The following is a 23,185-nucleotide window of genomic DNA, read 5'->3' on the forward strand; positions in this document are numbered from 1 at the left end:
CACAAGTCAACTCACTTTTCCAAATAGAGAGGTGGAGAAGCTTGTGCAAGGTGGAAAGGCAAATCCCAAGCTTGGTGACTTCAGCAGTTCCCTTGCCATCTCCCTTATTAAGATATGGAGGGCCCCTAAGACCCCATTCTCCTGTTAGGCAGCTTCCTGTGAATACTACAGATTTTTCATATTCCTCAAATGAAAGTGGGTCAAAGAGAGTGAGACCTAATTATTAGGACAATGTGGTAAAATACCATTTACTGATAGTGATAGCATCCTGCTCAAAGAAACTAGTGATGAAATTTCTATTATCTTACTTCTCAAAGCTGCTAAAAAGCGTAATTCTCTGTTTCTTCATGATTAAAATCCCTTGAGATCCATTTTTGTAATCTAAGAACAAAAATAAACATTGCTCCCTACCATGTGCACTTTGAAGAATTTGCTCTTCAGGAGGATTATATAACAGACACCTTTCAGATGGTTCTGTGTCAATTAAGAGAAAGCAACCTTAATTGTGATTATGGATGTTTAAACCAGGTGTGATTTCCTGGCTGTGTTTAGCCAAATCTCCTGCAGACCCTTTCCATATAGCACCACTGAGTTCAGTCTGGTCTAGGTAGATTGGCATACATTTCAGCTTACTGTGGCACAGCAAGCTTCCAATAGAATCTTGTCAGTGCAGTTTCACACAATGGGTGGGCCTGTGTGTTCTGCATATTAGGAAAGGCTCTTGTTTGCCAATGCAACAGGTTTTTTATTCTGAATTCATTTAAAGCATCAAATGAGGTTACAATGGTAAATATCACAGGAAAAAGTTAACAGTGACAGTCACGGTTCCTCAGAATATCTTGGCTTTGTCCACCAAACCATTTAAGGAGGAAACTTGCTATACTGTGCTCTATTTCTGCTGCTTGCTCTCATGATAGCAATTTAGATTAGTAAGGATCTGATTATTAATGTGAAAAGTTTTAGTGTTTTTTACTGCTTATAAATTAAATATATAGGGGAGGTGGCATTAACTCTCATTTCTTACTTTATATATTTTATAGTTTGAATTTCCAAACAGCATGTGCTACCTTAGTAATTTTATACATTCATGAAAGAATTTTTTAAATGAACATCATTTCAATTAAGTAAACACAAGCCTCACCTGCTTACTGTTTTTTAAAATTCAGACAATACCAACAGATACAAAATAGAAACAAATTCCACTATCTAGAGATGTCAGTTGAAAACATTAATATGTACATATTTATTTAAATTGTGAAAATACTTTTAACTTGGCTAATATTGTTTTGTTGTATATTTCTTTTAATAATACATAATGATCATCTTTCCATATAACTTTATGAATGCCACAACATTATTTTTAATGGCCACAAAATATTTCATTATGGACATACACTAAATATTTTAAACTAATTCCCTAATAATATAGTTAGTTTGCTTCGAATTCCTCAATATTATAAACAATGCTACATGAACATTTATTTACTTCTCTGATTAATTCCTAAGGATAAGGAGTTTGAAGAAGATGTAGATTTTAAGTCTCTTACTACATATTGCCAGAGTATAATTCCAAACGTTGAACCAGTATGTTTTCCTACCCACAATATAGTCAAGTTGCCATTCATTTAAAATGGTTCTCCAGTTTCCCCATAAAAACAAAAGAAAACATTTTTTAATTTTAATTAAGAAAAATAGAAGCTAGAAAACGCAAGAGTACTGACACCAGCAGCAACCTTGTTCAAATTCTTTTCCTTGGGAGGAAAGAAGGGACTAACTACCATTTGCTGAGTACCTGTAATGGATCAGTCACTATGCAAAGTGCTTAGCCAAAGGCTTTTCATTCAATCTGCAATAACAATCTTAGGAAATAGGGGTAGTATATCATTTCCACATCACAGAAAAAGCCGTGTTTCATAAAAGTTGAGTATCTTGATCAAGGTTACCTAGATAATAAGTTTTGACCCTGAAATGTTCAGGCCAATTTGTTTGACATCATTTTTTTTTTCACTCAGGTTTGAGGTTCTCCACCAGATTTCCACATGTTAGTGACACATGACCTTGTTAGGTTCCCTATAATGCAAGGTACTCCTAGTCTCAGGTCTGGAAGAAATACCTCGTTCAAAATTTACATCTTTTACAGGGAAACACATGAAGCAATCAGGAAGGAAATGAGGATATAGTTTTGTAACATTTTCACATAACTTTCAACTCAGGGGCCATTCATACTCTATAAAACTTCTCAAAGTTTCAGACATAAAACTTTTCAAATAGGCTTAGGGAAAAGATATTTTCAGGTACACATTCTGCCTTAAATTTAAAAAGAAAAACAACTTTAACTTACTAATGAGTATGTACCTTGAGAAATAAATGGCAGAGAAAAATAAAAGGCAAAATGAGAGCTTAGAAAGCAACGCTGTACATCGGGGAATATGCACTTAAGAACAATAATGACAATTTCTAACACATAACTCGCATCCCACACGCCCATATGAAAGACAAAATCTTAAGTAATAGACTTAGCTGTCAGTTACAATATCTGTTCTCACACATAGTGTTAATGAAACTGGAGCAGCAGCAGGAGAATGCACATATTTTTTGTTAGAAATAAATGGATGGCTTCATTTGTTCCAACTTTCTAGATTCCCTTTGTTGATCACACTTCCAGATTTCTTCATGTTGGAATTTAATCATAAAGTCATCATTTTTATTTTTAATTTATTTATTTTTTTTGCGGTACGCGGGCGGGCCCCTCACTGTTGTGGTCTCTCCCGTTGCGGAGCACAGGCTTCGGACGCGCAGGCTCAGCGGCCATGGCTCACAGGCCCAGCCGCTCCGCAGCATGTGGGATATTCCCAGACCGGGGCACGAATCCGTGTCCCCTGCATCGGCAGGTGGACTCTCAACCACTGCACCACCAGGGAAACCCAGTCATCATTTTTAAAAGAGAATTATCCCCTTATAATACTCAATGCTGTATCATGCTGAAGTGTACAACTATAGTTAAGTTTCCTATAAAAATGGTTACTCTTTAACTTGGCATTTGAATGAAGTAGGCAGAGCAACATAAAAATTTTGCAAGTTCTCCCCAGTCTTTTTCCCCCCCGCAATAAGGCAGCTGACAAATTCCAAATCTTAAACAGCTGATTATGAATCCCCTATCTTTCTTTTAATAATATATTTATTATTTATTTCCTACATTTCCTCCAACATCACAACCTGCTCTTAAAATATATGCCATGCCCTTATTCTTATGGGAAATTCTTGAAATTCACAGAATGCTAATCTTTTTTTATATTTCACAAATTCAATTTACAAAATGGCAAAATTAAAGTCAGAAGAGAAAGAAACTAGAAAAATCCTAGCTGATTTACACTTGGGAGACAGAAAGGTTTTTTTCTTTCTGTTTGCACATATAAGACTAAAGAGAAAAATTTAAGAGCAGAAGTGATGCTGACATTCTCATCTCATCTGACAGATATTTGAAAAGCAAATCTTCATTCTTATTTATCTATGCTGTGGGAAATCAGTTTTAACCAGGCTCTGATAAAAGGCATCCTCCAGAATCCTGACACTGATGCACACAGGGTAGTTATTTTCAATCTGAGACCAAGATAAAAGTGTCCCCCTTCCTGTTCCTCCCCACCACACACAGAGGGTACCTTCTGTGCCTTTCTCACAGAAAACCTCTGCAATACCCCATGGCACTCATCCTATATTATTATCACAGCACTCATCTCAACTGAAGCACTTCCTGTATAAAATCAATTGTTTCAACCCCCTAACAGAAATCTCCCCAATTAAACAAATACTTGAATAACATGGCACTATTTTTACTGAGGAGCAGGAGTTTTAGATTTAATATGTGCAGTATGCTGGTTAAAATGAATGACTTCACTACAGATACAAGACAATGGCATTCATTGTGCACTACTAAAGAAAAAAAAGGTATGATTATACTATATCTGATGAATCCCAATTTAAAAAGCCACAGATAAACTCCGTTTAATGTTATTAGTATTGATCAGAAAGCACCCTTTAATTCTCTTAGATGTATTGGGAACATAGCCTCACCCAGCTCTCATGTCTGCAAAAGCAGTGTTTCAAAAAGTGAGAATTCTTCAATTAAAAGAACATATAAGAAGAAGGACACCTGTGCTCTCACTGGCAGACAGTGTTCATTAGAACTCTGAGAACTGAGGTCTCTTACCAACTCAATTTAAGCAACTTTTATTTACGTAACACTTAGAAAACCTATAAAGAAAATTCCATAAAGAAAGAATAGGTGGCCTTCAGGCTATTCCTAAATTACCCCAGCAGTAACACAACTCTTCATCTCTGCTGTGTAGGGAATCCACTTATTTTTCCACAGAGGGGTTCTACTTTCCCTCTCACTTTTATTGACAGCAGCATGGGTCTTCTCTTACTGAGATGCAGGCCTGGGGGCATTTTCAATTACAGCAGACAGAAAGTTTTCAACATTCTTTCCAATTCTTGATCCAAATGCCCTAAACCCTGGATAGGACAACACACAGATTGGAAGCTGGTGCTCATACACAATCTATATGTGCACCTTTGCTGCATTACGAAAATGTAGGATTGGAACGTTGAAAATCATGGAGAGGGTACACTTCAAATCATTTGGTTGCTTTCCAGACCATGGACATACTACCTGTAAGCTAGACCTAACATTAACCTTCAGAATCACTATGCTGTACACCTGAAACTAATGCAATATTGTAAGTCAACTATACTTCAAAAACACGCATTTTCAATCTTGCACGGGGCACAGGAGCAGAGGACAAGGCTCAGGGACTTGCTAATCCTGGAAGGGAAGGAGATCCAAGTTTACCCCACTGTGAATAGTTGTCACCTCTTATAAGTAAGAACTATTTGAAATATTTAAAGTTTACAGTCAATGTTTTATATACTTTAGAAAAGATCATTTCAAAATATCTATACTGTATAAATATATATATACACATACATATGTGTATGTGTATATATATATAAATGAGCAAATATAAAGAGCAAATACATAGGGCTTACATAGTACTAGGCACTGCTCTAAGTGCTTCACATATGAAACTCCCTTAATCCTCACAACCTTATAAAGTGGGTACTACTGTTATCATACTATTGACAGACTGAACTGAGAGGTTAGGTAACTGACCCAAGGTCACACAGCTAGCAAACGAGTGGTAAAGCTTGGTCCATACCGAGGCATTCTGGCTTCAGAGTTCATGCTCTTAACCACCATATTATACCACCTCTTTCAGTTTTTAGAAAACAATTAAATTTTATTTTTCTTTTAAATCCACATACAGAAACATTAACTTGATTTATTCTAAGTTACCCAATCCCTCCCTCCCTCCACCTCCAAGTTACCTGACAAGGTTTATCCTAATGGTACATACATTTAAATTTTTATTTTTTCAGAGCTGATTTTGAATATAGCATAAGGTTCTCTGAAATTCCCCAATAAATGCAAATAAAATTTTGAATCAATATTTGATATACTAGCAAGCTGTGCCAAAGCAATTTTTATCACTACAAAAGGCAAGTTTCAATGGCCCGATGATTCTTTTATTTGTTCCATTATTTATTTATAACACCTAGAGCATATGATCTTTTGAGTTAATCTTACAGATGAAAAGTCTCATGAAGAGTGGAAAAGCGAACAGACGGCATAATTCCAGGAAAGGCCAGGAATCTTAGTACTTTTCTGCCTGGCAATTTAAAGTAAAATGCACATCAAAACTGAAGCAGGCTATCTGTTGTCTGGGTTAGAGTTTACAGGAAAAAGCATTAAGTATCACCAACAAGCATATCATCTCTGACTCCAGGGATGTTCCCACACCCTCTAATTGGTGCCATTCCGTACTAATCAATACATTACAAGCACCTAATAGGCACTCCTGCAAATTCTAGGGAAACAACTCACAGCAGAAAGCACTGTAGCCCTGAATGTTCATACTCGAGTGCAAATGTTAATTCATGCAGTACTTGCATTAAACTGGACTAATTATCTACTGAAGGAATCTATTAAAGGCATGCTGTCAATCCTACAGATTGGGTTCAGCAAAGTGAAACTGAATTGCTTGCCTTTTCAGCTAATTACAAAACTCTGTCTGACATGCTTTAAGAATGGTCAAAAAAAAGTACACATGGGCGCAGGGGGAAGGGAGGTGGGCAAGATGACACTCGGCGAGCGATTCTCCCCAGATCCCTCCAGCGACCGCTGAGCCACCGGGGCAGGGGGTGCTGCCTGCCCTGCCGCCCTTCCTCCTCTCCCCTGCCCCCAGAGACGCCCCCATTCCCTTCCTCCTTCTACCTCGGGTAGGGGTGGGTGGGAAGGGAAGGGAGGGGCGGCACGCCTAGTTCCGGTGGGCGGGCCTGGTTCCTGGGACACCATGTCGGACTCTTGAGGAGGGGAGCCAGGACCAGCAACTGAGAATCGTCGTGCTGGGGGGCGGCACCTCAGGGCAGACCTCCTTAGCTACGTGTTTTGCTCAAGGAGCTTTTGGGAAACAGTACAAACTATAGGACTGGATTTCTTTTTGAGAAGAATAACGTTGCCAGGAAACTTGAATGTTACTCTTCAAGTCTGGGACATAGGAGAGCAGACAATGGGAGGCAAGCTGTTGGATAAATGTATGTATGGAGCACAGGGAATCCCTCTTGGTATATGATATTACAAATTATCAAAGCTTTGAGAATTTAGAAGATTGGTATTCTGTGGTGAGGAATGTGAGGGAGGAATCAGAAACTTGGCCACTGGCTGCCTTGGTGGGCAATAAAATTGATTTGGAGCATATGCAAATGATAAAACCTGAAAAACACTTAAGGTTTTGCCAGGAAAATGGTTTTAGTAGCCACTGTCTCAGCAAAGACAGGAGACTCTGTCTTCCTGTGTTGAATTTCAGCAAGTTGCTGCTGAAATCCTGGGAATCAAGTTAAACAAAGCAGAAATAGAACAGTCACAGAGGGTGGTGAAGGAAGATATTGTAAACTACAACCAGGAACCTATGTCAAGAACTGTTAACCCTCTTAGAAGCTCCATGTGTGCAGTTCAGTGAGCACATTTTTCTTCTGTATTGATGGTTCCGGCTGCCCTTCGCCTCTGTGTGGGCCCGAGGACCTCTAGGAATTTGTTTTATCAGTGACCATCTCTGTAGTTCAGTTAACGCTTTCCTCTCAGTTCGCTTCATCATTGCGTGCTGCCTCAGCCGTAAGCAGCTCCTTGAGCTGAAAAGAACTCAACTTTGGGACAACACACCTTGAATTCAAAATGGAAAGCCCATTCTCTGGAATTAGACTGCTTCACTGAAAACGAATAATGTTGGTTCTCTTTATGTCCTCACTTCTTTTTTCCCTGATGTAAGTTTTTTTAAACAAATATGAAAACTATCCAAGTCTTGATCATCAGCCAGGATTTTGCCACAGCACAGTTTCATACTCTTATCTGAACTCATACCTGGCAAAGTATGCTTCAGAGTACAAACATTTAAACGAGTAATATATTTTATCTACAGATACTTAAGAAGGCATTCTTTTGCTGTCTATTTTGAGTGAAAATATATAAAGCTGTATCTAGCTAAAAATGCTTGAAATAGGGCTTCCCTGGTGGCACAGTGGTTGAGAATCTGCCTGCTAACGCAGGGGACACAGGTTCGAGCCCTGGTCTGGGAGGATCCCACATGCCACGGAGCAACTAGGCCCGTGAGCCACAACTACTGAGCCTGCGCGTCTGGAGCTTGTGCTCCGCAGCAAGAGAGGCCGCGATAGTGAGAGGCCCGCGCACCGCGATGAAGAGTGGCCCCCGCTTGACACAACTAGAGAAAGCCCTCACACAGAAACGAAGACCCAACACAGCAAAAATAAATCAATTAATTAATAAACTCCTATCCCCAACATCTTCTTTAAAAAAAAAAAAAATGCTTGAAATAAAGCTATAATAGAAATTTTTTTTCATTTTTTAAAAAAGAGCCTAAATTCTTTATATTTTAGCTGTAACTCACAAAGTAGTATTTGATATTGTATTTTTATTATTATATCATGGTCATTATGTACTGTGTAATACTCAGGTTAGATTGGCGTTGTGAATTCTGATAAACGTTCAGCTGATGCTCCATGTGGACTTTCTCCTGCAAACTGTGTAAGAGTACTCCCAGAATGAGTTATGACTATTGTTGGATCATTGTGGACTGTACCTGAGGTTCAGATGTTTTTCTCCGGCAAAAAAATTTATTTAAATTACAAAAAAAAAAAAGTACACATGACCAGCATACAGCTCCCCAACACACACTGAGTCTCTTCTTGTCAATCAAGAAAATACAGGACATGATGATAATAGGAAGAGAAGCACAGCCTGAGGCCATGTGCATTTTCATTACATCTCTTATGGTCCCATAAAGAATGTGGCATGCCACAAATAACCAGATTTTTTAAAAATCTCAAACCTCGTATAATTGGTTTTTCATTGCATAGTTTCAATAATAAACAATAACTTTTAAGCACTTAGAGATATTCCTCAATGGTTATGTTTAATATTCTTATACATTTAAACAAAAAAATCTGGCTATAGAATTCTTTTTTTCCTTTTGCCTCTTATACTAAGCTAGAAGTCAAGAGGAAAGTAGGATTCTTCCCTCTGTTTTCCCCACTTTCTCTAGCTTCACTGGGTCTCAAGTTTCTACAAACTCATCACACACTCAGATAATGATGCACAGACCTTACAAGGAGGACAGAGGAAGCAGTTTGCAATATAGCACCTAGACAAATTCCAAAATATTTTGTGGGGTGGAGCCAACTTGCTGTCAAAATCAGACATTCTTTTCTTCTACATGGAAATGTTCGCTACTGGCAGATTTCCATATCTTTCTGACATACCCACACCTTAAGTTTTATACTATCCACACCTATATAAAAACTCAAGCTCAAAACAATAATCCTGAGCCATCAAATGGGCTGGTTTAGCACCAGCACAATATTATAGAAGGCATGAAGCATTTAAGGGGATTTTACAACTATTACTCTCAATAATGGAGAAAGGATTCATGATTAAGTTATTCAAAAATTCACTATATAATGATTCATATCCTATTCCTCTTTCTCTCATGTCACATGTCTGTAAATATCAGCAAGTCCCATTGGCTTTACCTTAAAAATCTATTCAGAGTCTATCTACTTGTTACCATCACTACTGCTACAGCCATGTTCAAGGTACAGTCATCTCAAGCCTATAGAATAGCCTCAAAATTTGTACCTCTGCCCCTCTCTTAGTCTATATCCCTTTCACACAGAAGCCATAACATAAAAATAATATAATAATTAAGTAAAAATATAAAAATCATCTCAAAGAAATTGAAGACAACAAAAATTGAAAGATATACTGTGTTCTTGGATTGGAAGAATCAATACTGTTAAAATGACTATACTACCCAAGGCAATCTACAGATTCAATGCAATCCCTGTCAAATTATCAATGGCATTTGTCACAGAACTATAACAAAAAAATTTTAATTTCTATGGAAACACAAAAGACCCTGAATACCCTAAACAATCTTTAGAAAGAAGCACAGAGCTGGAGGAATCATGCTCCCTGACTTCAGACTATACTACAAAGCTACAGTAATGAAAACAGTATGGTACTGGCACAAAACAGACATATAGATCAATGGAACAGGATAGAAAGCCCAGAAATAAACCCATACATTTATGGTCAATTAATCTACAACAAAGGAGGCAAGAATACACAATAGAGAAAAGAAAGTCTCTTAAATAAAAGGTGCTGGGAAAACTGGACAGCTACATGTAAAAGAATGAAATTAGAACATCCTCTAACACCATATACAAAAATAAATTCAAAATAAATTAAAGACCTAAATGGGATACCGGATACTAAAAAACTCCTAGAGGAAAACATAGGCAGAATACTGTTTTGGATCCATCTCCTAGAGTAATGGAAATAAAAACAAAAATAAATAAATGGAACCTAATTAAATTTAAAAGTTTTTGCACAGCAAAGGAGACCATAAACAAAACAAAAAGACAACCTTCAGAATGGGAGAAAATATTTGCAAACGGTGTGACCAACAAGGGGTTAATTTACAAAATATACAAACATCTCATATAGCTTAACATCAAAAAAACATACAACGCAATCAAAAAATGGGCAGAAGACCTAAATAAACACCTCTCTAAAGAAGACATACAGATGGCCAGCAGGCACATGAAAAGATGCTCAAAATTGCTAATTATTAGAGAAATGCAAATCAAAATTAGAATGAGGTATCAATTCACACCAGTCAGAATGGCCATCATTAAAAAGTCTACAAATAATAAATGCTGGAGAGGGTGTGGAGGAAAAGGAACTCTCCTACACTGTTGGTGGTAATGTATACTGGTAGAGTCACCTCTACCTGTATACACCTCTACCTCACCTCTCTCCTGATTTACTTTCATTTAGCATTTATCAGCATCTGATCAATTTGCTATTTCTCTTCTCCCAACTAAAATCATAAATTGCAAGAGATAAAAAAAAAAAGTTTTATGTTCACTGTTCTATCCCCAGTGCTTAGAACAGTACTTGGAACACTGTGGCTACTCAATAAATATTTATTGAATAAATGAATGAATGAATGGCATGAGTGAACGTGATTGTGGATAACTGAACTATAAAGGGAAATCCATTTCATTACATATTTTTTAGATCTTTACTCGAATTCCTGACCCTATTGCCTAAGTATGCTCAGCTTAACTGAATATTATTTTACTAAAGTGGAAAAATTATTTATAGGGATTAGGAAATATGTTAATATGTGAAGTACAAAAGTAGTTTTGTCTAGTTCTCGATGTTGTATATTCTTTTTTCATTCTTCTGAGATAATAATACACCCACAGATATCATATGAGCAGTAGTGCTTAGCAAAGCTGTGTGGGCTCATTAATGGTCTCAGTTCTGCCAGGGGATGACACACTGTGAAGTAGTCATAAATTACAGGCTGATTAAAAAATACACACACACACACACACACACACATGCACACACACACACTAAAGTCTGTGTGTTGTCTAACACTAAACTTATTAACTTTAGCCTGCATCCCTGAATGCTGATACGAATTGGTGCCAAGAGGCCTGTAAGGATGGAAAAAAAAGAGCAGGAAGGTAAAAACAGAGGAGAAACATAGTTAAGAAAACTGGAGCAAAAAGTGGTAACATAATAACACTAAATCTGTAGCAGGGAAGTATATCAGAGCCTCTTTAAATTATAATGAAAAAATGCAGAAATGCAATATCAGAAGTTAAATAAGGTCATTCATAAGAGAATATCTGTAGCATATTTCCGACCAACTGTGGGAGTAAAAATTCATGAATAATATTAAAGGTATTTACATGATCCACTGTTCTCCTGAATAGTGTTTGCCTAATGTAATAAGATCTGGATTGCTTGATCAAAATACAAATTTAGAATTGTAAGACCTAAACCTGACTGCCCATGCTATTAAAAAAGGAAGATGAACTTCTTTGAATATAATAGTTTACATCAATATTATCATTTTACTCCATTTATGTTAGAGATTATTCTGATTAAATTAATACTCTGTAATAATTATACTATACTACCCATGAAAGAGATTCTAATCTCCTTTTTTAATATACCTAGGTGTTGGTTTCATTTAAAACAAAGTCTTAGGGACTTCCCTGGTGGTGCAGTGGTTAAGAATCCGTCTGCCAATGCAGGAGACATGGGTTCGAGCCCTGGTCCGGGAAGATCCCACATGCTGCAGAGCAACTAAGCCCATAAGCCACAACTACTGAGCCCACGTGCCACAACTACTGAAGCCTGCGCACCTAAAGCCCATGCTCCACAACAAGAGAAGCCACCTCAGTGAGGAGCCCGTGCACCACAATGAAAAGCAGCCTTCACTCACCATAGCTAGAGAAAGCCCACATGCAGCAATGAAGACCCAACGCAGCCAAAAATAAGTAAATAAGTAAATAAATAAATAAATAAGAATTGCTTTAAAAAAAGTCTTAAAATTCAAACTTAATTTAAACAATCCCAATCTTCCCTTATAAAGTAATATGAGAAAATATAGCCTATCCTTTAAAAATAGAATATTCTTTAATAAACTAAAATCTAACTAAAAATTATTCATCTCTCCAATTCTTCTAAAGTTATTTTTTTAAAACATACATAACTATCTTATTTCCTTCCCACTCTTCAAAGTTGACAGTTACATTTACAAATGCAAAAAGCAAATACAGCTAAAAAGCTTTCCTCTTTTTTTTTTTCATTTTTCTCTCAGTGAATATATTTAAATAAAATATCCTTGGAAAAAATGAGAAAAAAAAACTCCTTTATTAATATCAGAGTTTTCTAGCAGTAACATTCCCTCAAATTCTAATTTATCTGTATTTTATCTTTTAATCTGGACCTTATCTCCAGATAGTTAGGGCCTCCTGAGAGTATTTTATATGCTTTTCCTGAAAGATTTGTTTCACCTTTATTAACATCCTTAGCTTGGTTCACCTAAGGCAAGTGTTTGATAAATTTTTTTTTACCACCCCTTCATTCTTCCCCCAAGCACAAGGATATATGGGTTAGCTCTACCTAGTTCAACTTGACTTTTTTTTTTTTTTTTTTTGCGTACGCGGGCCTCTCACTATTGTGGCCTCTCCCATTGCGGAGCACAAGCTCCGGACGCGCAGGCTCAGCGGCCATGGCTCAGGGGCCCAGCCGCTCCGCGGCATGTGGGATCTTCCCAGACCGGGGCACGAACCCGTGTCCCCTGCATCGGCAGGCAGACTCTCAATCACTGCGCCACCAGGGAAGCCCTGTTGCTATTCTTTAGCCAGCATTTTAACTATCTGAAGAAATCAATCCTTATTTCTTCTCAGAATCACCAGATTACTGTTAGTGAGTCAAGTTTAATGTATTACAGCTCTTTTTCCCCATCAAATAGGGAAGTATATCAGCTATCCAAATAATATGGGGAAAGCACTTTAAGTTACAATGTTTTCATGTTCCTTTTAAGCCAAGTAGATGTGAAAGGACATCTCAACATGACACTCCTCTGCTCTTTATTGCAGATTCATATAAGTGATTCAGTGAATAACTGATTCAACAAATGTTTTTGATAGTCTGTTCTGTACAATGTGCTGTGCTATGTGCCATGGAGATGAGGAGGCAGATTAGGTATGTTCCTTGTCCTCAAGGCGCTCACAGAAACCTAAAGTTTTACCTTTTAGTTTTATGCATCACAGAAAGTTAGGAAATATATACAGAAATAAGATAATTGTGTAAAATAATTGGCAAGCAAAAACCTCTGTATAAGCATTCATTCTATCAGATGCTGAATCTGCAGAAAAAGAAACAGTGGTAGATTGATGCCAAAATGTTCCCAACTCCTCACCACCTACTCGTGCCTTTTGCAATGTGACCAGCTCCTCCCTTCCAATGGTAGAACCAATTTCTCTACCCCTTGAATATGGACTAGCCTTATAATTTGCTTTGGTCAATAGGAAGTGCCCAAAGAGTCCATGTGCCATATCGAATTGTCCAGGTGACTCAGACTCAGACTCATGAGCAATAATACTAGTTTATTCTTTTGTGTCACTAAGCTTGAGATGGTTTATTCACAGTTACAGTGTATTGCTGTGGTGATACATAACTGATATAGGATAGTGGACATAACATTTGCAAATGCATGGGGAACCATGGCTTTCTCTACTAGTATCATGCTACTTCATCTATATAAATGAAATTTCATGAAAAGCAGTGTAATAAAGGAAATGTAAGTTCCACAAGAGCATGAGTTATTATTTTTTTCTATTTTGTTCACTGATGTGGCCCAAGCATCAAGAAGAGTGACTGGCACAGAGGAGATGCTCAAATTTTTTGTTGTTGTTGAAAAAATAAATGTATTTAACCAAACATTTATTTGATTATCTCTGAATCCAGAGTTAAAGCCTCAGAAAAGGCATTTAAATGGATTCCAAGGAAGTGAGTAGAGTCCAGGAGGAAATTAGACCATTGTAGTATTACTCCAGAAATGCTATGACAAGATCTTAAACTGGGGTGGTGACAGAAAGAAGAGGAAGGACAGGCCAATTTGGCCCCATTAAATGGGTTGGGCTTGTCCCCAAAATATATGTAATTACTCATTCTCTAGAATCCTTTCCATTTATCCATTTCAAAATATCAATGAAAATGTGATAGAGTTTCTAACTTCAAGTATTCAGTCTAATGAGAAAATATTTCAGCCATCTCCTCTCTGTATTACAACCCTATCTGACAGCACTCGGATAAAGGTAAATACAGACAGGGAATGGGGATGCAGCAGGGAAGTTTTTCTGGAAAAAGGTAATTCATTGCTGAAGCCGAAGGAAATACCCAGATAAAAGAACAGGTGAAAGACGTGTCAAGGGAGAAGCAGCAGCAAACACCAAGACCTGAGGCAAGAGACAGTATGGCAAGTCCTAAGAACTGTAAATAATTCCCTCGGGCTTCAGTAAAGCTTCAAAGAGGAAGTGAGACAAAAGAAGAAGACATAATCAGTCCATAAAGGACATGTAGACCTTGATAAATTTTCAGGTTCATTGTTAAGCTATGAGGAACCTCTGAGAGTTTTAAGCAAAGCAGTGACACAGTGAGGTTTAGAGTTTAGAAAGATCCCCCTAAATGTACTGTGGTGATTAAATGGAGAGGAGCAAGAATGATGAAGGAGAACACTCAGGAGACTGCTATAGAGGTCCCAATGAGAAATGGTGGGTGAACAAATGTGAGAGCACTGGAGATGTATGTAAATGGATTTGATATTTTGGAAAGAAAATATGAGGGAGAAAGGAGTAGATAAGTAGCATTCTGACTTTGGCAACTTGTGGGTGGAAGTGACAAATATAAAACTAAAAGATACAGGAGGGGTAGTAGGCTAGAGGTAGGATAGTAAGTTCATTCTTGGACATGCTGTGTGTGAGATCATTTGAATCCTGAGATAAAGACGTGCAAAGAGAAGCGATCAATTTATTTAGCATTTTGCCTAGTCCTGTGTGGTGCCCGACCCACAATAAGTGCTCAATAATTCATTCATGAATGAATGAACAAAAGCAGCTCAGTAAAGAGATCTGGGGGCTTCCCTGGTGGCGCAGTAGTTAAGAACCCGCCTGCCAATGCAGGGGACACGGGTTCAAGCTCTGGTCCAGGAAGATCCCACATGCCACAGAGCAACTAAGCCCACGCGTCCCAACTACTGAGCCTGCGCTCTAGAGCCTGCATGCTACAACTACTGAAGCCCACACGCCTAGAGCCTGTGCTCCACAACAAAAGAAGACCCCGCTATGAGAAGCCCACGCACCACAACGAAGAGTAGCCCCCGCTCACCTCAACTAGAGAAAGCCCACGCACAGCAACAAAGACCCAGTGCAGCCAAAAATAAATAAATAAATAAAAATTTTTTTAAAAAAACACTGTCTACCCAGAATTCCATAACCAAAAAAAAAAAAAAAAGAAAAGAGATCTGGACTTAGATCTAGAAAAGGGAATTAATAGTATATATCCAGGAGAATATATGCTGTGGGAATACATTATATCAGTTCTGCTCAGAGTGTGTACTGCACACACAGCTGGTCCTCAAACTGTCACCTGTCCTCAATGGAATAAGCACAGATATTAAAAGTAAGCATTTGGAAAGTTTTATAGCAATGCAACAGTAATTTTACAACTGTTTTTATCAAATATAAAGAAATTAGACTAATTTCATATGCCTTTGTTTTATTTTTTATTTCTTTTCTTTAGTTTTTGGGGTTTTGTTTTGGTTTTTTACTTTTACAAAAGTTTTGGTCTGTAAAGGATTGGATGTGTTAAAAGCAAACAAAAAAACATAAATCCTATGGGTAGCTTAAGCACAGAATTAGACCATTTGGAGACAGTGTTTATGGCTCATTTTGGCTCATTCTCACTTCCTACTATTCCTTTTTACCTGTTTTTTTAAACCCAGTTTTATTCCCTTCCTAGGATCACAACAATAAACTAAAGCCTCTTTTGTGTATTTCATATGTTTATCCAATTTGGCTCCAAAATTGTTCCTATAGCATGGATAAAAGATATTTCTTTCCCTCCCCTGAGTGCTATAGAAAGAACAATACGGTGGACAAAATTCTAAGTAGTCTTCTGGTGTTATGCCCTGTATAATTCCTATTCTTTGCATGTGGGCAGGACCTATGACTTGCCTCTAGCCAAAAGAATGTGCTAAGAGTGACTGGATGCTACTTTCTTGATTAAGATAGATAGATAACAGATCTCCTAGCAAATTCACTTTCATACTGACACTGAATAACTAAGCCACCATAAATTCTAAAACTACCAAAAAAAACTGAATTATAAAAACAACCTGTGGGGGCTTCCCTGGTGGCGCAGTGGTTGAGGGTCCACCTGCCGATGCAGGGGACACAGGTTCGTGCCCCGGTCTGGGAAGATCCCACATGCCGCGGAGCGGTTGGGCCCATGGGCCATGGCCGCTGAGCCTGCGTGTCCGGAGCCTGTGCTCCGCAACGGGAGAGGCCACAATAGTGAGAGGCCTGCGTAACGAAAAAAAAAAAAAAAAAAACAACCTGTGGGACCAAGACGTGGATCATTTCCCAGTTGAGTCTTCAGATGAGACCTCACTCACAGCCAGTATCTTTACTGTAGACTTATGAGACCTCCAAGAAGAGGACCCAGTTAAGTCAGGCCTGAAGTCCTAACCAAGAGAAGATGTGAAATAATAAATATATGCTGTTTTAAGCTGCTAAATGTGTGGTAATCTGTTATGAGGCATAGAAAACCAGTGCAATTAGATAGGTGTTTGATAGTTGCTTACATTCAAATGAAAAGAAACTTGGGTAAATGGGGCACTGGTAGTGCTATTTCTATCACTCAAGACATGAGGAAAATGAAAAATAGTGAAGGAATAAAAATTATTTTTGGATGGAATGAAAAAGTCTTGGAAATGAGGAAAAAATTCATTAAAAAAGAATTAAAAACCAAGTCAAATGCTTAAGAAATTTCAAAAAGAAGAACTATGAAAGGTCATTATATTTCATACGAAAATGGAAAAGAGTCACTGGCTCCTTTTGAGAGAGTAGCTTCACTACAATATGGAACTTCAAAATCAATATTGTTAGGAATTGGAGAGGGGATGAATGGTGCAAATTTGGAGATAACAAATACAGATAAATAGAACAATTTTTTCAAGTTAAAGACAGAAGAGATATTTAATGGAAATTGGGTGATGCAGAGTGCAGGGTTAAGGAATGTATATTTCAACATGGTGGAAGTAAGGATGAAGTAGAGAGAAAAAGACTAATGATGCTCTAGGGATAGGTGCTTAAGGCATGACACCTCGGGCTCAAGTGGAAGCGTCAGTCCTAAAGAAAGGCACTTTTTATTCTCAGACTGTTAAAAAAAAAAAAAAGGATAAAAGGACATGTAATGTGGAGAGGAGATTTTAAGAAGCTCACATAGGATTGTCTCTTAACTTCTTGATTAAAGAAGGGAAGCTGTCCACTTCAGAATGAGAGGGAAGGACTGGACCCTGCATTGGAAGTGAGTGAAGGTTTGGAATAGCTCTTTTGCAGACTGTGTTAGAGGATCAACAAGAGATTAATGAAAGGATTAAGAAGCAATTAAAGTTAGACAGCGTGAACTGGTAGTAGGCCAAGTCTGTAGAGTTTTGCTTGAAATCTGTCACTGATGCTGGGTAACAGCTAGTAGAAAGCTGAATTGATGGCAGATCGGTGGCTCATAGAAAGCACAGCATACATCACTAAGGATGAGACCTGCATACACTACTTGATTTGAAAAGGACAGCCAGAAGATAGAGATTTTAACAACAGATGGCAAATGTACTTTCAACCAGCTATGATATCGGTTATTTTTTAAAATTCGACCACTAGAAAACAGAAAACACCCTAGAGTGTTTTAATCAAAGCCTATTTTATGTCCTTAACAGTCCAGCTAACTTCCTTAGACCAGTCCTTATTCTCCAGTTCCGTGTATATTTTATTTTAAAATATGTATAAGAAATTGTCATTTTCTTAAAATGTTTTAAACAGAAGCAGCATAGTCTACTAGGAATTTTTATGTAGAGCTTAGCATCCTGATTCTGTAACTTAACTAGTTGCGATGGGAAAGTTATTTCATCTCTCTGTGCCTTAAGTTCCTTATCGTAAGTAGGGATAATAATCTCTAACTCTCAGTGTAGATGTGATAATTAAATGGGATAATTTATGTATTGGTACCATGGCATATATAATGATTTTTAAATAATGTTATTTAAATTTTTTCATAGAAGCAATGTAATTCCATAATTATTTTTGCTTTCTAGAACAAGCCAGTAAAAAATACTGAGAAAAACTGGAAAACACAGCAAAGTAGAAAAGTAAAAATGATAAAAAAAAAACCATCATCCAAGCATTAAAACTTTTAATATTTTAGTATCAAATATAAAATTTTATAACCAAGAGACAGTTTTAGGCCATAAAGTTCAATCCTTGCATTTTATAGATGAAAAAACTGAGGCCCAGAGAATAGAGCTGGATTTTCTAAGGGTACAAAGCTTATTAGCTATAGAGCCAAGTATAGAAATGAGGCCTTCCAACTCCAGTGACTTTCCACTCACTGTAATGAGAGGGTTAAAAACATTGCACTGTCAACAACCAACATTTATTGTGTTCACATATACTCAGGGCACTCACTGCTCTGGGTGTATAATCATTATTTGTTATAATTTCACACCTATTAAGAAACCAATTGAAAGCCTACATGTAGATCGGCAAAAAGACAATCTTTCTAAATAAAATGGAAAATAACACCTTATACCTGTGCCTGCAGCATAAACTGTACAAAATTCATTTCCTCCAGTATCACAGTGTGCAAACAGTCTATTTTTGCAAGAGAAAACATCCATTTTTCAACTACACTTGATATCAAGGAAAGCATGATGGCTGCAAGTCATCCACTTTGTAAGCTCTTAAAACTCAGTCCCAAAGGCTCTTGGGCCTTATCAACAGGCCTAACTGATGTAAATTACTCCACTGAAAGTTCAGAAAAAATATTTTCCCAGATTGTTAAAGACCTCAAGCCTAGCCCACAGACTTGACATTTAGCCTGCAATGTGGTATGGCTCAAATTAGCTTTTTGAGGTGAACAAGGAAAAAGAAACAAGGAAATATGGAGTGACCTCAAAATGATGTTCCCTGGAGGTCCACTGTTGAGTTAATTTGCAGATGATAATTTAACAAAGAAATAACTTCAGCATATCCTCTTATAGTGATTTAGACATTAGTCCCCCAAATTTTGTTTGCACAATTTTAAAAAGGTATTTCTAAAAAGAACACCTCCGTCTGCTTCTTTTTAAATAATAAGAAGTTGAGGGGCTCCCCTGGTGGCGCAGTGGTTGAGAATCCGCCTGCTAATACAGGGGACACGGGTTTGAGCCCTGGTCTGGGAGGATCCCACATGCCGCGGAGCAACTGGGCCCGTGAGCCACAACCACTGAGCCTGCGCGTCTGGAGCCTGTGCTCCGCAGTGAGAGGCCGCAACAGTGAGAGGCCCACGCACTGCGATGAAGAGTGGCCCCCGCTCGCTGCAACTGGAGAAAGCCCTCGCACAGAAACGAAGACCCAACACAGCCAAAAATAAATAAATAAATAAATAAATAAAAGAAGTTGAGGATTACTAACTAGATGGTATAACAAGTATTGCCCAGGCCTCTAGCCTAGGAATATCCTTCCAGCTCAAAGTGTGTTTATGGCGTGTGTGTATTGTGTGTATGGTGAATGCAAAGAGTGAACTTTGACAAGTATAAGAGAATTTTCATTTGGTTTAATAAACACTTATTATCTGCCTACCATGTGCCCATTATTTTAGGCACCTGAGGATACAAAATTAAGCAAGTCCCAGGCCCTGCCATCTAATCTATAATCTTCTGAGGAAAGCAGACACACAAAAAGATAATTTCAATGTGTTAAATTAGAGATATAATGAGGTCTGTATTTGGAGCACAGACGTGAAGGAGGAGTTTGCAGCACTTAGCTTCATCTTTGGTTCAAGATGCCTGCAGAAGATGACTAATGTACTGGAGAGGACGACTAAATTAGCAAGGCAGTAAATCATGAAAAAGCATCCAGGTATGAGCATGGACCTAAGGCGTTAGCCAGTATGGTGTGTTCTGAGAACCACAAGCTGCTACATATAGCTAAATAGTAAAGTTCAAAGCAGAGAGTAGGAAAAGATAAGGATTAAGAAGTACCTAAGGCCAGATATTGGAGAGACTTACGTACTATGCTGAGTAGCTAAAGAGCTTGGGTTTGATTCTGTAGGTCACAAGGAGCTAATCAAAACAGGAATGTGTGGTAGAAAGTTCACTCTGGGTAATGTGGGGAATGAACTGAAAAGGAACTGGACGAGAAGAATGGGACCAGCTAGAAGGGTCCAGATGAAATATGGTGAGGATACGATGCCGGGCAATGGCAGTGTGCATGAAAGGAGTTAATAGGTGAGCCAATGATTGAAGAGATAAGCTTGGAGGGACCTGTGACATGTCAAACAAGAAGAGGGAAGAGTTCAGGATGATGCCATGGTTTTGGGCATTGCATGCCTTGATATGATTGCCTATGATTATGAAGACAAGAAAGAGCAGGGCAAAGGGGAAGAAAACGAGGTCAGCTGGGGACATGTTGAAAGTAAGGTGCCTATGAAACATCCAAGATAAATGGTTTGGCAGATGGAGGTTATATGAGACTGATGTTCTGGGCTTTCTCTTGACGACCATCTTCCTCCTGTTTTGATAGCTTGTGGCAAGTATTCCTGGCTACCTGCCCCTGGAAGCACTAACCCAGAGAATCCAAGAAGAAACATATCCCCTTTGCAGTTGATGGGTTTCCTCCTAGGAAGCCTCTGCCACCTTTGATAGAAAGCTGGGCTCTAGATGGGGGACCAAGAGAGGACAATAGGATTGTGTTGCAGATAAAATGTGGTGCCTCCCAGAACCACACCCAATGACTTCTGTCTCCCTGTTTCTACTGCATGAGGGACAGCTTCAGGTATTAAGTCAATGTGGTGGCCAACCATACTCTCAATCTCAGCACATCTTGTGGTCTCTCCTGTTTTCCTGTCTCCCTACCTCATAGCAGAATCCCTTCAAATGGAACTGAAATACTCAAGACCACATTCATGTCGAATCTGCATCTCCGAGAAACCCACCTTTCTTTCTCCCCTCACTTCATGCCATAAACTTCCCTCTCCCAACTCTGCCTGTCCCACTGCCCCAGATCAGTCAGTTTGTTTGGTCTTGCATTTCACTCACAACATGAAGGATTCTAGATATAGGTTTTATTTAGTAGCATATTTAATTTTTCTCCTTCTATCTCCCAGACTTTGCAACCCACTTTATAAACTCAAAGACTTTTTATTTGTGGCAAAGTGACACAGTGGACCTGGATTTGACTGTCAATACTATCACCCAGATGGGGAAGTCACATAAGCTTACTGAATCTTAGTTTCTTTATCTGTAAAATGGAGGTTAAAATACTTTCAAGATTGCTGTGAAAATTAAATGAGGAAGCATGTTAAAGGGACTGGCATGTGGTAGGTAGACAATAAACATTCTTTCCCTTCCTGCTCTACTTTTTAAAATTGAAGTATAGATGTACAGCAAAGTGATTCAGTTATATGTATTTTTTCAGATTATTTTCTATTCTAGGTTACTATAAGATATTGAATGCAGTTGCCTGTGCTATACAGTAAATCTTTGCTGCTTACCTATTTTATGTGTAGTAGCTTGTATCTGTTAATCCCATACTCCTAATTTATCCCTCCCCCTCCCTTTCCCATTTGGTAACCATAAGTTTGTTTTCTATGTCTGTGAGTCTTTATCTGTTTTGTAAATAAGTTCCTTTGTATCATTTTTTAGATTCCACATGTGAGATCATATGTTGTTTTTTTCTCTCTGATTTTACTTCACTTAGTATGATAATCTCTAGGTCGACCCATGTTGCTACAAACGGCAATATTTCATTCTTTTTATGGCTCAGTAATATTCTATTGCGTATATATACCACTTCTTCTAAAGCCAATTGTCTGTTAACAGCCACTTAGATTGTTTCCACATCTTTGATATTGTAAACAGTGCTGCTACAGATATTGGGATGCATGTGTCTTTTCAGATTAGACTTTTTGTGTTTTCTGGTTACATACCCAGGAGTGGGATTGCTAGATTATATGGTAGTTCTATTTTTTGTTAAGGAACCTTCATACTGTTTTCCATAGTGACTGCATCAATTTATACTCCCATCAACAGTGTAGGAGCGTTCCCTTTTCTCCATACCCTCGCCAGCATTCATTATTTATACTTTTTGATGATAGCCATTCTGACTGTGATTTGCATTTCTCTAATAATTAGCGATATTGAGCATCTTTTCATGTACCTGTTGGCCATCTGTATGTCTTCTTTGGAGAAATGTCTACTTAGGTCCTGTGCCAATTTTTTCACTTTTTATTTTTAATATTAAGCTGTATGAGCTGTTTGTATATTTTGAAAATTAATCCCTTGTCAGTAGCATTGTTGGCAAATATCGTCTTCCAGTTGGTAGGTTGCCTTTTTGTTTTGTTTATGGTTTCCTTTGCTGTGCAAAAGCTTTTAACTTTAATTTGGTTCCATTTGTTTATTTTTGTTTTTATTTCCATTACTCCAGGAGACAGATCCAAAAAAATATTGCTGTGATTTATGTCAAAGAGTGTTCCTCTATGTTTTCCTCTAGGAGTTTTATAGTATCCAGTCTTCCATTTAGGTCTTTAATACATTTTGAGTTTATTTTTGTATATGGTGTTAGAGAATGTTTTAATTTCATTGACTTACATGTAACTGTCCACCTTTCCCAACACCACTCATTGAAGAGAATGTCTTTTCTCCATTGTATTTTCTTGCCTCCTTTGTGGTGGATTAATTGACCATAAGTGTGTAGGTTTATTACTGGGCTCTCTCTGTCTGTCCCCCCCATACCATGCTGTTTTGATTACTGTAGCTTTGTAGTATAGTCTGAAGTCCAGACAGGTTATGCCTCCAGCTTTTTTTTTTCCCCCTCAGGATTGCTTTGGCAATCCTGTGTCTTTTGTTCTTCCATATAAATTTTAGGATTA

The 23,185-nt window shown here is 38.0% G+C and overlaps 1 pseudogene across 1 annotated transcript; it reads left to right on the forward strand.

Moving 5' to 3' along the window:
* Window positions 1-6,410: 6,410 nt before the first annotated feature.
* LOC309822551 (ras-related protein Rab-28-like) lies at window positions 6,411-7,076 on the forward strand (annotated as a pseudogene). The gene has a single exon. The product of its transcript is annotated as a ras-related protein Rab-28-like (transcript).
* Window positions 7,077-23,185: the final 16,109 nt, after the last annotated feature.

Source organism: Grampus griseus (genome assembly GCF_964374135.1).
Source record: "Grampus griseus genome assembly, chromosome: 5".
NCBI classification, from domain to species: domain Eukaryota; kingdom Metazoa; phylum Chordata; class Mammalia; order Artiodactyla; family Delphinidae; genus Grampus; species Grampus griseus.